The 12,618-nt window shown below is 39.1% G+C and overlaps 1 long non-coding RNA gene across 1 annotated transcript in view; it reads left to right on the top strand.

Annotated features, from left to right (window-relative positions):
- Positions 1–12,618, top strand: part of LOC309644461 — a 144,503-nt gene that overhangs the window by 54,421 nt on the left and 77,464 nt on the right. The gene's annotated exons all lie outside the window — the stretch shown is intronic.

The raw sequence follows: 12,618 nt of genomic DNA, 5'->3' as shown, positions 1-12,618 counted from the left end.
TCTTATTTCTCTAGTAACTTGGAAAGATAAAAATTTTCGTATAAGTTCATTGACATAAATGTGTCAAATTGCTTTTAGAGTCTATATGTCACTTTTATCCTGCTTCCTCATGTTTGCCTCTAAGAGAAGTATTTGCAAATTGGCAGTTGCATGGATTCTCCTTACTTCCCTCCTTGATGTACATGCAATTCACACTAGAATCCTTCTTTCGAATCTTAAGATGAGGGATGTGGTTGTACATATCCCTTAAAAAATTTCTGGAGTCACTGTGGGGCTGCACCTGATGTATGTATTGAAAGATTATTGTGAGTTGGCTGAACTATTGGTTGGGAGAAAGGTGGAGAGTAGACAGGGCAGGAATGGGGTGTGTGCAATAGTATGCTTGTACGAGCAAGCACAAAGGTGTGGCAACAAACTTGGTGTGTCTATCTCATGGCCTGTGTCCTAGGGAGCAGGGAGAGATAACTAGATGTGATGTCTTACTCTGTTTCTTAAAGTATGTTGGATGTAACATTTTATGGTCTAAAAATACAACTACAGATTGTCATCTTATTTCCTGTGGATAGCTTTAGGACTGGCTTGACAATGTCTATTCATTTTATAAACTGAATAATTTAACTTCCTTTTATTAGTTTTGAAGTTTCTACATAAATATCTGCTTTTTCACTTTTGAATACCCTCAAGTTTAAAAGACTGATGTGAGAATATTAGGAACTTCCCATTAAAATGAAGAGAATATATTAATTTAGGAAGTTATGGGATTTGCTTTCAATAAATAAAATTTGGAAATCTTAAAAGCCAAATAATCTTCTGGATGAATTTTCTACAGAAAATACCTATTTATATAGTATGTAAACACAAACATGCATATGGGGGCAGGGGGTTTGTTTATTTATTTATTCAGAAGTGAACCATTCGACAACCGTAATAGCCTTTGCATTGAAGGAGCAATTTTCAGGAGGCATCCATATCCTAGAAATGGCAACAAAATAATAGCTCTGGAAATAACGGAAAGTGGAATGAATATAAGACCTATATGCTGGTGACACCAAAAGCCTTGCTTCTAGGGAAGTTCTAAGCACTTAAATGCCATGGTGAGCCTCTGACAGTTCTCAATTGCTAGATGATAATCCCCCACCCCCCCACCCAACCACTTTTCTTCCTCCTGTACATTTTCACCTTCCCTGCTCACTTATTTCAATTCTTTCTCTAATCCTTGGATCTCTGTTTCCACCTTTCTTCATAGGCAGTTCTCAGCCATCCAGAGCTACCTGGTGACACTGGTAGCATTTGGGAGACTCTTCTAGTTACCATACTAGGTTTATTAATTTGATAATCCCTCCTTTGTTAACCTTGGGCCTTAATATACCCTTAATACCCCAGATGTGGAGACATTCAACGCTGAAAATGTAACATGAGGGATAAGAAAAGCAACATAGTTTATCTGTGGTAGAAAAAATACTGAACTGGGGGTTAGAAGACATTCTTTGTAGACCAGTACAGTCACCAGAACCTTTCCAATGTTTATATGAATGTAATGTTTCCTACATAGTTATAAATATTTATACTTATAGATTATAAATGCTATTTAGGCAAGTCTTAGCTAATGCAATAGGACAAGAAAGGAAATGAAAGGTGTACTGATTAAGAAGGAAGAAAAGACTGTCCTTTTTCACAGATTACATATTCATCTATGGAGTAAATCTGAATCAACAAAATAACTCTTGGAATTAATAAGCAGTTATATCAAGGTTGCAGGACACTAGGTTAATACACAAAAGTCAATTGCTTTATTATATGCCAAGAATGAACAAGTGGAATTTGAATTTAAAAGCACAGTACTACTTACACTAGTACCTCCCCAAATGAAATACTTAGGTACACCTCTATCAAAATATGCACAAAATCTATGTGAAGAAAATGACAAAGCTTTGGTGAAAGAAATCAAAGAAGAACTAAATGAAATGGATAAATATTTCATGTTCATGGATAGGAAGACTCAATATTGTTAAGATGTGAGTCCTTGCCAACTTGATCTATAGATTCAATGCAATCCCAATTAAAATCCCAGCACTTTATTTTGTGGATATCAACAAACTAATTCTGAAGTTTATATGGAGACACACACGCACCTAAAAAACAGAATAGCCAATACAATATTGAAGAAGAACAAAGTTGGAGGACTAATACCCCGGACTTCAAGACTTACTATAAAGTAAGTCTTACTTACTTACAGTAATCAGGACAGTGTGACATTGGTGAAAGAATACACAAATACATCAATGGAAGAGGATAGCCCAGAAATAGATCCATGTAAATATAGTCAACTGATCTTTGACAAAGGAGCAAAGGCTATACAATTCAGAAAAACAGTCTTTTCAACAAATGGTGCTGGAATAACTGGAAAAAAACATGAATCTAGAGATAGACCTTACATCTTCACAAAAATTAACTCCAAATGGATCACAGACCTAAATGTAAAGTGCAAATCTATATAACTCCTAGAAGATATAGAGGAAAACTTAGGTGACATTAGGTTTGGTAACACTTTTCAGATACATTACCAAAGGCACATGAAATAAATAATTGAAATATGAAATATGGATGTTATTATAATTAAAAACTTCAGCTCTGCAAAAGACAACAGCAAAAGAATAAAAAGACAAGCCACAGACTAGGAGAGAATATTTGCAAAAGACATATCTGGTAAAGGACAAAATAAAGAATTCTTAAAACTCAACAATAAAAAATAAACAACCTGATTTTTAGAATGGGCCAAAGACCTTAACAGACACTTCACAAAGAAGATATATAGATGGCAAATAAATGTATGAAAAGATGCTTCATGTCATCAGAGAAATGCAAATTAAAACAGCAATGAGATACAACTACATACCTATTAGAGTAGCTAAATTCCAGAGCACTAACAACACTAAATGCTAGCAAGGATGTGGAGCAATAGGAATTCTCATTCATTGCTGGTGGAAATGCTATATGGTACAGCCACTTTGGAAGAGTTAGGCAGTTTCTTACAAGCCTAAACAGGCTCTTACCATATGATACAGCAGTCATGCTTCCTGGTATTTAGCCAAAGGAGCTAAAAACTTATGTCCACACCAAAACATGTACACAGATGTTTATAGCAGCTTTATTCACAATTGCCAAAATTTGGAAGCAACCCGGATGCCCTTCAGTAACTAGTGAATGAATAAACTGTGGTACCTGTAGACAATGGAATATTATTCAATGCTAAAAAGAAATGAGCTATTAAGTCATGAATAGACATGGTGAAAACTAAATGAACACTATTAAGTGAGAGAAGCCAATCTGAAAAGGCACATACTGTATAATTTCAACTAAAGGACATTCTAGAAAAGGCAAAATTATGAAGACAGTAAAATAATCAGTGGTTGCCAGGGATTGGGGGGAAGGTAAAATGAATAGGCAGAGTACAGAGAATTTTTAGGGTAGTGAAACTATGTGTAAGATACTTTAATGTCATTATACATTTGTCCAAACCCATAGAATGTACAGCACCAAGAGCGAACCCTAATGTAAACTATAGACTTTGGGTGATAATGATGTGTCAATATAGGTTCATTAATCGTAACAAATATCCATTCTGCTGGACAGTGATGATAATGGAGGAGGTGAGGGGTATATGAGAAATCTCTGTACCTACCTCTTCACTGTCCTGTGAACTTAAAACCGCTCTAAAAATATAGTCTTAACATGCAAAAAAAGAGAAAGATTTACTGTATATTTTTTCATCATAATGGAAGCCCTTATAAAGATCTGATGATATGACCTAGCCTGGTCCTGAAGCTAAGGGGTTATTTATGATGCTAAACTTGGGCTGGAATAGTGCCAGCAGAGCCATCATAGGGTGGTATATCCACAAATAGATGATGTAACTTCAGAGACAGGGGTTGGGAGCAGTAAGACTCAGTTACCCCTCTCTACAATGTCATTCTCTTTCCTTGTTGACTAACACATTTCTGGGCAACATTTAATTTTGAGAACTTTCTTCATTAAACCATTCATTCACCCATCTCAAATTCAGCAAATACTTAGTTGAGTAAGTAGAAAGTGCTAGGCGTTAATACATTCAACAAGTATCACTGATCATCATTGTGTTTCAGATACAACAGTGACCAAGACTATTTTCCTGCCCTCGAGGTGCATTTAGTCTAATATACTTATTTACACATCAAAAATATAAGTGAATGTCATACCAAGTAGAGTATAATATATGAGAGTGATAAAGTGATATGGAAGTTCATAGAAGGATGACTTTTTCATGATTGTGGGTGTCCAGACAGAATTAAGCAAAAAAGGGTGAATTCAGAGATGAATAAACAAGTTAGGTGTGGGAGAACAGACAATATTTTAGTGAGGGGAAAAGATAATAAGTTGTACAGAAACAGGAGGGTAGAAGCATACTAGGAATAGGTATATAGCCCACTTTGACTAGAAAAGAATATGAATAGATGAAAAAAGTAAGAAGATTGAGATAGACCAAGGTCAAATTACAGAATGATAAAGTCATGGTGACTATGAATCTTAAGAAAACAAGGGAAAACGCTAATAGTGAAGATCAGAATGAAGGAGAAAATGTTCTTAATGAAATCTCTGCTGGATCCCCTAAGGCTAAAAAGTATAAGTGAAAATAATCATTTTAGATGTACAGGAAACCCAGAGAAAGCATTATCACAAAAGATCATTCCTGAAATTGAGACTATTAAGTAAAAAGAAGATAATCCCCACTTACATGGAAGTGGTAAGTAAATAGATACAATTGGCCAAAGATAGGGATATTTATTTCCATACTTACATTTTACGTTAACAGTTCTTGAAATGTGATGCGTAACAGATGAATAGAATCTGATTGAAATAGAAAATTGTCTGTGGAGTGGCAATGCAGAAGGAAGAATGGATTTAATGGTAAATAATATAATTTCAAAATTTCAAGGAATCTTTTTATGCATCCTCCACTACCCACCCCACTACTCGGATATATTTTCGATAAAAAAATAACTTGGGAGAGTAAATGAGTTAATATCAAAGGGAAGTGATTCAAGCTGTTAAGAAAGGCACTCTACAACACCAACCTGTTATTACTAATGATCACAATAATAATGACAAATTGCTGCACAGGTCGGGGGTCTGCACCTTGTCTTTGAGAGGGAGGAGAAAAGAAAGAGCCAGTGTGTTCACACTGCCTATAGCACTGCATGGTATGGGAGCGAGGCAGGTAGGAGAGTAATTTTTCCCAGTAGCTGAAATTCACTTCTGGCATCTTTAGACATAGAGAATCATCAGATAACAGTTAACAAAAAAGTAGGAGGAGGAGCCCAAATGCCCACTAAATGTAAAAGCCTCAGCATTGCGCTGGGACACAACTGTCAGTATTAGACTCTGCTGTTATGATAATGGCACGTATTTGGCACTCACCTATGCCACCCATCTGTTGGCTGTTCTCAGGATGGAAGCAAGACAGCGGGCTGTTTTCTTTCCTATTCAAAGCATGAGCAGTTTGCCACTCCTCATTTAGGATTTAATGTGCATTTTAGGGCAATTGCTCCAGCAGAAAATGACAAGGTAGGGAAGGAGAGAACAGCTCCTGGAGACCACAGATTATTCAGAGCCAGCAGAGAGAAGAGCTGGTGAAGATGTTCAGTCTGAAGGCAGCCAGTTAATTCATATGTTTGAGGAATTCTGTGGTGAGCCTTGCTTCATGCCAGGGTTGGAAAAATAAGAGAGACTAAGAGCTTTTTCTGAACACAAATTTATTTTCTTTTTTTCTTTTTTAAACTTTGGGTTTATTTATTTATTTATTTATTTATTTTTGGCTGTGTTGGGTCTTCGTTTCTGTGCGAGGGCTTTCTCTAGTTGCGGCAAGTGGGGGCCACCCTTCATCGTGGTGCGCAGGCCTCTCGTTATCGTGGCCTCTCTTGTTGCAGAGCACAGGCTCCAGACGTGCAGGCTCCAGATGCGCAGGCTCAGTAGTTGTGGCTCACGGGCCCAGTTGCTCCGCGGCATGTGGGATCTTCCCAGGCCAGGGCTCGAACCTGTGTCCCCTGAATTGGCAGGCAGATTCTCAACCACTGCGCCACCAGGGAAGCCCTATTTTCTTAATACAATGGAAGTCTGGCCCAAAGATGCTTGGTTATTATTGTTTCCTTGTCATCTCCTCAATTCTATTTATATTGTGAACTAGTCAAAGCTCAGACACAGGTCCTGAAAAATATTATAATCAAGTCTGATGAAATTCTGATTTCCTTCTAATATCTATTTGATCAGCCACTATAAATGCCTATTTCTGTATTTCTTTCTGCTCATTAGACTATGTACTCACTGAAAGCAGGGGCATATTCATCTCAGTATTGATGATGTCTAACACAGCATCCAGCATGGAAAAGATAAAAGCAAATATTTAAAGAAAGAATGGCAAGAAGGCTTAAGGGGGATGCTTTACCCATAGCCCAGGTCTGTAATCAGGTCCTTGTGTCCAGTCACCTGAGCTGACAATGTAAGTGATTGCTACCTTGAGAACCTTATGCAAAAATCTCATGGCTCTCAGAGAAGCCACACTGTAACCATCAGATAAGTATGTGTGTATTTCCAGGGGGAGAGGGGAGGCTGGAGGCTTCCCAACAGCACAATATGGTAGCCAGAGGATTCCAAACATCCAAGTGTTATTTAACTGATGCCATGGCCAGAACCAACCAGGAGACCATGATGACACTTCAGTTTGAGAACCTGGAGTAAGACTTACGGTCATCTCCACCACTTGGCCATTGGAGACAGTTAAGGATCTGACACACCGATTTCTAGGAGACTTAGATATACTTTATGCCAACTCATTATCCACCAAGACTGAAAGCAGGACACGTACTGATGAAAAGTGGTGGGACTGTGACTCAACCTGACCCGCAGCTGTTGATTGGCGTTCTGGTATCAGGCGGCCCCTGAAATTTTCCTGCAGTCTCTATGTACAGCACCTACAGACAAGTAGAGTGATGGCCATTTCTTCCCAGAGATAATTTATGGTGAAGTCTCTCCTCTAGGGAAACTTTTTTCACAAAAGTTTTAATTTAACAATGATTCTTCATAAGATGTAATTTTCCCTGAATGTTCTTTGCCTTTAGGCACCTGTTCTGGAGCATTCTTCCCTCTGCTGTGGTGGTGCCTGAGATAGAAGAGTCTGCAGCCCAACTGCTGCTGCAAATAATGACTTTTACCTCCCAGTATAGAATCTCAGGCTTCCGAGCCCCACAAAACGTAGAGAAAGGAAAAGAAAGGTTAGAACTTAGAGAAGGGAAAGGAAAAGATGGAATAGTGGAAGGAGAGATACTTTGGAACCAAGGAAAGAAAGAAGAAATGTCCTTTGAGTAGAGATAACCCCAGCTGAGGAGGAAGGAAATTCTTATCTCTGCCTTGTTTTGTGAGGTCATAGAGATGCCTTCTGACCTTCAATTTCTTCTTATATAATATATTGCTCCCTTAAATGTTCAACAAATAAGTCTTGGTTACCTACTCTATACTATGGCCATTGTCTCCCAGCTCTCCTCGAGGAGAAAAATTTCTTGTCTCCCAGAAGCTCTACACATAAGAGTATGTCTTCTTCATCCTCCTTCATCTAGCCTGAGGATTGAGCTCTACTTCGTGGGGGAAAAAAAAGAGAATAAAAACAAAAGCAAAAGAAAGAATTATGAAAAAACAAGCCTCAGCTATTTTCCACTCTTATTCCGATCTTTCATAGACGGAATGATAATCGTTTATTCATCCATCCATCCATATTTTCAATAAAAAATTTTATTGAGTGTGTAGTGGGAATGCACACTGCTCAAAGGGATGGGGATGTAAAAAGACCTTAGAATCACTAGTTCATGGTTCTCAGTGAATGGACAAAGATGTAGTGTATCTGGAAGCATTGTCTGCAAAATAACTTACGTGGAATCCATTTTCTCTCAATCCCTACTTCCACCTATGTTTTGACTTATATAATTTCCTGCCAATTCTACATGCATAAGTTATTCATCTGCTTATACCACTCCTGTCCTTCTCATCAATAAGCTGTATATGTTTGAAATTATTGTGATCACCAAAAGTACGCCAGTTACCCCTAAACACACTGAAGAGCATCCTAGAAATGTTGATAAAGAAAAAAATTAATGTGCAATGTACAAGTTTGTTATCTAAAAGCTTGGAAATCTAAGATTTACCTTTGATTCTTCTGTCTTACTTCAACATCAAATCCATTAACAAGTCCTCTTAGATACACCCTCAGCTATATTCGGAATCCATCTTTCTCTCCATCCATACCACCACCATCCTCATTCAAGCTTCCATCCTCTCCATCGTGGACAACTATGATTGTGTCCTCAGTGATCCACCTGCTCTGTCATTCTACAGTCTTTTTCCACACAATTGTAAGAATAATCTTAAGGTAATCTAAATTTGATTATGCAACTTTCCCACATTAACCCTCCCTTGGTTTCTCATTACACCCGTTACTCAACTCAAGCCCCTTGTCTTGACCTATAAAGCCTGTATGATCCAGCTCCTACTTCGCTGTCATCCTTATCCCAGGCCACTTATTCTTTAGATCTTTCTGCTCCAACCATATTGGGCACCTTACTCTTCCTAGAGTTTTTCAAGTTCATAACCATCTTACAGACTTTGAATTTGCTATGATTTCCTCTGATTTTAAATATTATCCCTTAGGCCATTACACGGCTGCCTTCTTATCTTCCAGATTTCAGCTTTGCTAGGAGAAACCTTCATTGACTATCCAGTCTACAATGCCCTCCTAACTCCAGTCACTGCCACCTATCCTGATTGATCTTCTTCCTGGTAATTACAACGATAATTTACACGATTCTTGTCTACCTTTGCTGATGAGAATGTGATCTCTTTGGAGGTGAGGTCATGCCCATCGCATTCCTATCTATAATCCTCAGAATCTAGAAGAAGACCCACAACAGAGTAGGTGCTCAAAAAATATCTGTTGGATTTTTTAAATGAATTAATTCATTAAAGAACAGTAGCCTGAGATGGATGGGTACTCCCAGACCCTTAACCCTGAGGAAATTTCTCCTGTGCCACTTGTAGGCTAAATAAACAAGAACAAACTATAAAACCAAAAATCAAACAAAAAACAGACAAATTAACAATTGAAAGCATTTTAACTAATTACTGCAAATAAATACACCAAAAAAACCCCGAAATCAACAAATAAACACACACACAAAATCAATAACCACTGATTTTATCTAATTTATTGCTGTTTGCTCTTCCTGTTGCAAGACCCAAGTATTTCCTGAACTGAGGGCCATCTTCAGCTCTTTCAGCCACCACTACCTTTCTCAGGTGATCCATTTAGTGGTTTCTTCCACTCGGAGTAATGTTTTCCCCAGAATTCTACCACCACAGGCTTCCAGTAGAAATATCTGTGACACACAGATATTACAGCCATTTTTCTCCCAAAAGTAAAAAGAACTGCTGTCTTCTCACAAGGAGCCCCCAACACTCCCAAGGTGGCATCTTTTTTTCCTTTCCAGCGACGTGAATGCAATCTCAGGCACACAATAGAAGCAGTGCCAACAAAGTCTATTCTTCTCAGCCTCACAAACAGCCTCATTACTTGCTAACTGCAAACATGGTTTGAAGCTGCTGCTCCTGCCAAGCTGAAGTCTTCAAACGCCGGGGTTGAGTGATTGAAAATTCCAGATTATAGGCAGAAGGGGATGAAGAGTTGTTTAGAGCTCTTGCTTATCCGCTAAAAGCCTCTGGCCAGAAACAGCTCTCTGCTTGAAGGAAAGTAAATTTCTTCCACAGCTGAAAATTAATGTGTTTTGAGGGAAATCTAGGCAGGACTTGTGGCAGGGAGCGTGGCTTACAGGCCTGGGGTAGGCATGGGGAGTGATAACTAGCAGTCATTCCTCAAACCAGGGAGGTCCCTGTCTGGCAGTAACCAAGGCTGGGAGCCCTAAGATTTAACTGTTTGTCTCAATGTGAGATGGGATTAGTTATGCCATTGCAGAAAAACACCTCTGCAGGTTGATCATGGCTATAATTCTAATTGTATCGTATTTGATGTGAGGCCTCTGTTTTATCTGACATCTTGAAAAACTGGACCACACATCATTGGACCTGGAAGTGCCAGGATTCTGGTTGAATATTCAAGGATATAAGGATTTTAGCTGGGTTACTGAAATCTCTTTATCTTGAATTGTCTTCAACACCAAACTGTTCTTGAATTACAGATTCAAGTAGGAAGAAGAAACAGGAGCAAATTTCCTCTATTCTCTATCACATTCTCTCAACATTCAACATATACATTCATTCATTCATTCAATTATTAGAAATTATGAATTGAATTCTTTCTGACACATGTTAGGTGATGGTTATGCAAAGTATTTGGAGCAATTCAGTAGCATGGTCCCTGCTGTCAGCTGCCTCATATTCCCCCTGGGGAAACAAAACAGACGCTTAAACAAATACTCATGATGGAATGTGATGAGTCCCATAGTGTAGGTAAATATCAAGTGTTGGAGAGCCCAGATGTTGGAGTGATTTGTTGCACTCACTTTTGGAAAGGACTTGACAAAGGTGGAAACCATAGAAATTAAGGAGAATGAGATTTCCAGGTCTAGATTGGGGATGGAGGAATTGAATAAGTGTTTTTCTAAATAAATAAACACAAACACGCAAACATCTTTAGAGATTATTAGCTCTGGGGGTAAAGTTGTGGGCAGACCCTTTGAAGAATATAAGGAAGATTTTGCCTTTCTCACTCAAAAAATAATGCCCATAAACATACCATTTTTAAAAATGTAATTCCAAGGAGATCACAGAAGGCTCCATAGCAGGTACAGATTAATACTTTAGGAAAACTTTAGTCTAAATCCCTTTAGTTCATTTTCACCTTTAATGCAGTATTTCTCAAAGTAAAGCCTGAGAGCCAGCTACATTAGAAACACCTGGGATGTTGCTTAAAATGCAGATTCCTGGGGCCCCATTTCAGACCTATTAAAAAAGTTTCTCTAGTGTGGGGTTCAGGACTCTGCATTTTAACAACAGTTGTGTGACTCTGTGCAATGAAAACTTTAAAAGCTCCTGGGAGATTCTGGTGCACACATTCTAAACCCTGGAGCATTTCCTGTTTATTTGGACTCACTGTGACCCTTTTAAACTAGGGGCGTTGCCCACCTACATCTGCTGAGAGGCCTAAAGGACTTCACTCACAGAAAATCACCTATTTAGGATACCCTGATTCCCATCCTTCCTGCGAGTTCCACATAGTGAAGTTCAGCTTTTGACATCAAGTGCCATTTATGCCTACCTTGTTCCCATGGGTGTGTCTTATCTGCCTAACAAGACTGCAAATTCCCTGGGCTGTTGGGTCCTTGCTTTTCATCTTGTATCCTAGATGACTGGGTGCATGGCGCGTGCTTAATAAGTATTTATTCGTTGGTTATGGAATCAGTGTTGTTTCCTCTTATTCCTTGAACACAGCTGGCCAGCCTCACTGTCATTCCATCAGGATCCAAATGGTTTCTATTTGTGGGTTGTTTTTTTTTTGCATTTTGTTTTCGGCTGGTCTTGTACACCCCTGTGTCTGCATCATCTGGTCTGTTTTATGAAGAAATGTCTTGTTACATTTATCCTCAGCTTCGCTTCTCCCTCCCCGGCCTCCCTGCGGTTCTTTCACAGAAAGCCCTTTGTGTTGAGCAAACAGGCTCTAATCTGCACATCTTCCTCTGCACTCCAACAGGGCTGCCAGGTGAGCGTCCCGACACCGGCCTGGAACAGCTGTTCAAGTGGTCCTGAGCAGTGGGCAGTGATTGTGTGTGCAGTTCTCTTGTCTGATGGGCCCTGGGTCCAGCACGCTCGGGGAGGAAACCACAAGCGCAAATGTTTGCCTTGCTGCCTGGAAGCCCTAAAAGCAGCTGCCTGCTGATTGATGATAACTTGCATAATGACACCGAGTGTTCAGATGCTGCCAGGCGTGAGCGAGACCCTGTGAGCTCCCCTGTGCAAGCCCTGGCTGGTTGGCCAAATCCTTATCTTTCAGCATGCAGGCAACAAAGATGGCAAGAGCCAGAAGGTATCTGATCCAAAGATGCCCATTACAACCCTGATGGTTTTAACACATGGAGAGAGCGAGGGAACAGCTTGATGCTTTCCGCTTGCAAAGTCACTAAGAAAACTACACACAGGGGCTCAACACAGACATGGTGCCTCTATATCGGAATATCAGGATAGGATGTACTAGTATTTTTATATTTTAATGGGTAAAATGGAGTCTATTACGGAGCTAGTAGAATTGGCTTCTAGAAACATTTCTTTTTTTTTTTTTTTTTTTAGGTTTTAATTTTATTCTATTTTCTGTATAACTTTAAGTATATAAAGGCTCATTTCCACAGGCCTCAGGAAATAGGTAGAAATCACAGGACAATCTCTCTTCCCACCAAAAAAAGTTGCATATTTTGGTAAAGTGTTTGTCCTAGAGGAAAAACAAATTTACAATAGCAATTCTGTGCAAGATTTTTACACAAGACCTAAAACCAGCCTGCAATGGAGATTTTAATCCTCTGTTCAGGTGCCCAG

Source organism: Balaenoptera physalus (genome assembly GCF_965194825.1).
Source record: "Balaenoptera physalus genome assembly, chromosome: 16".
Taxonomy (NCBI): domain Eukaryota; kingdom Metazoa; phylum Chordata; class Mammalia; order Artiodactyla; family Balaenopteridae; genus Balaenoptera; species Balaenoptera physalus.
The sequence above is the reverse complement of the archived record's forward strand: the minus strand, read 5'-3'. Positions and strand labels throughout refer to the sequence as shown.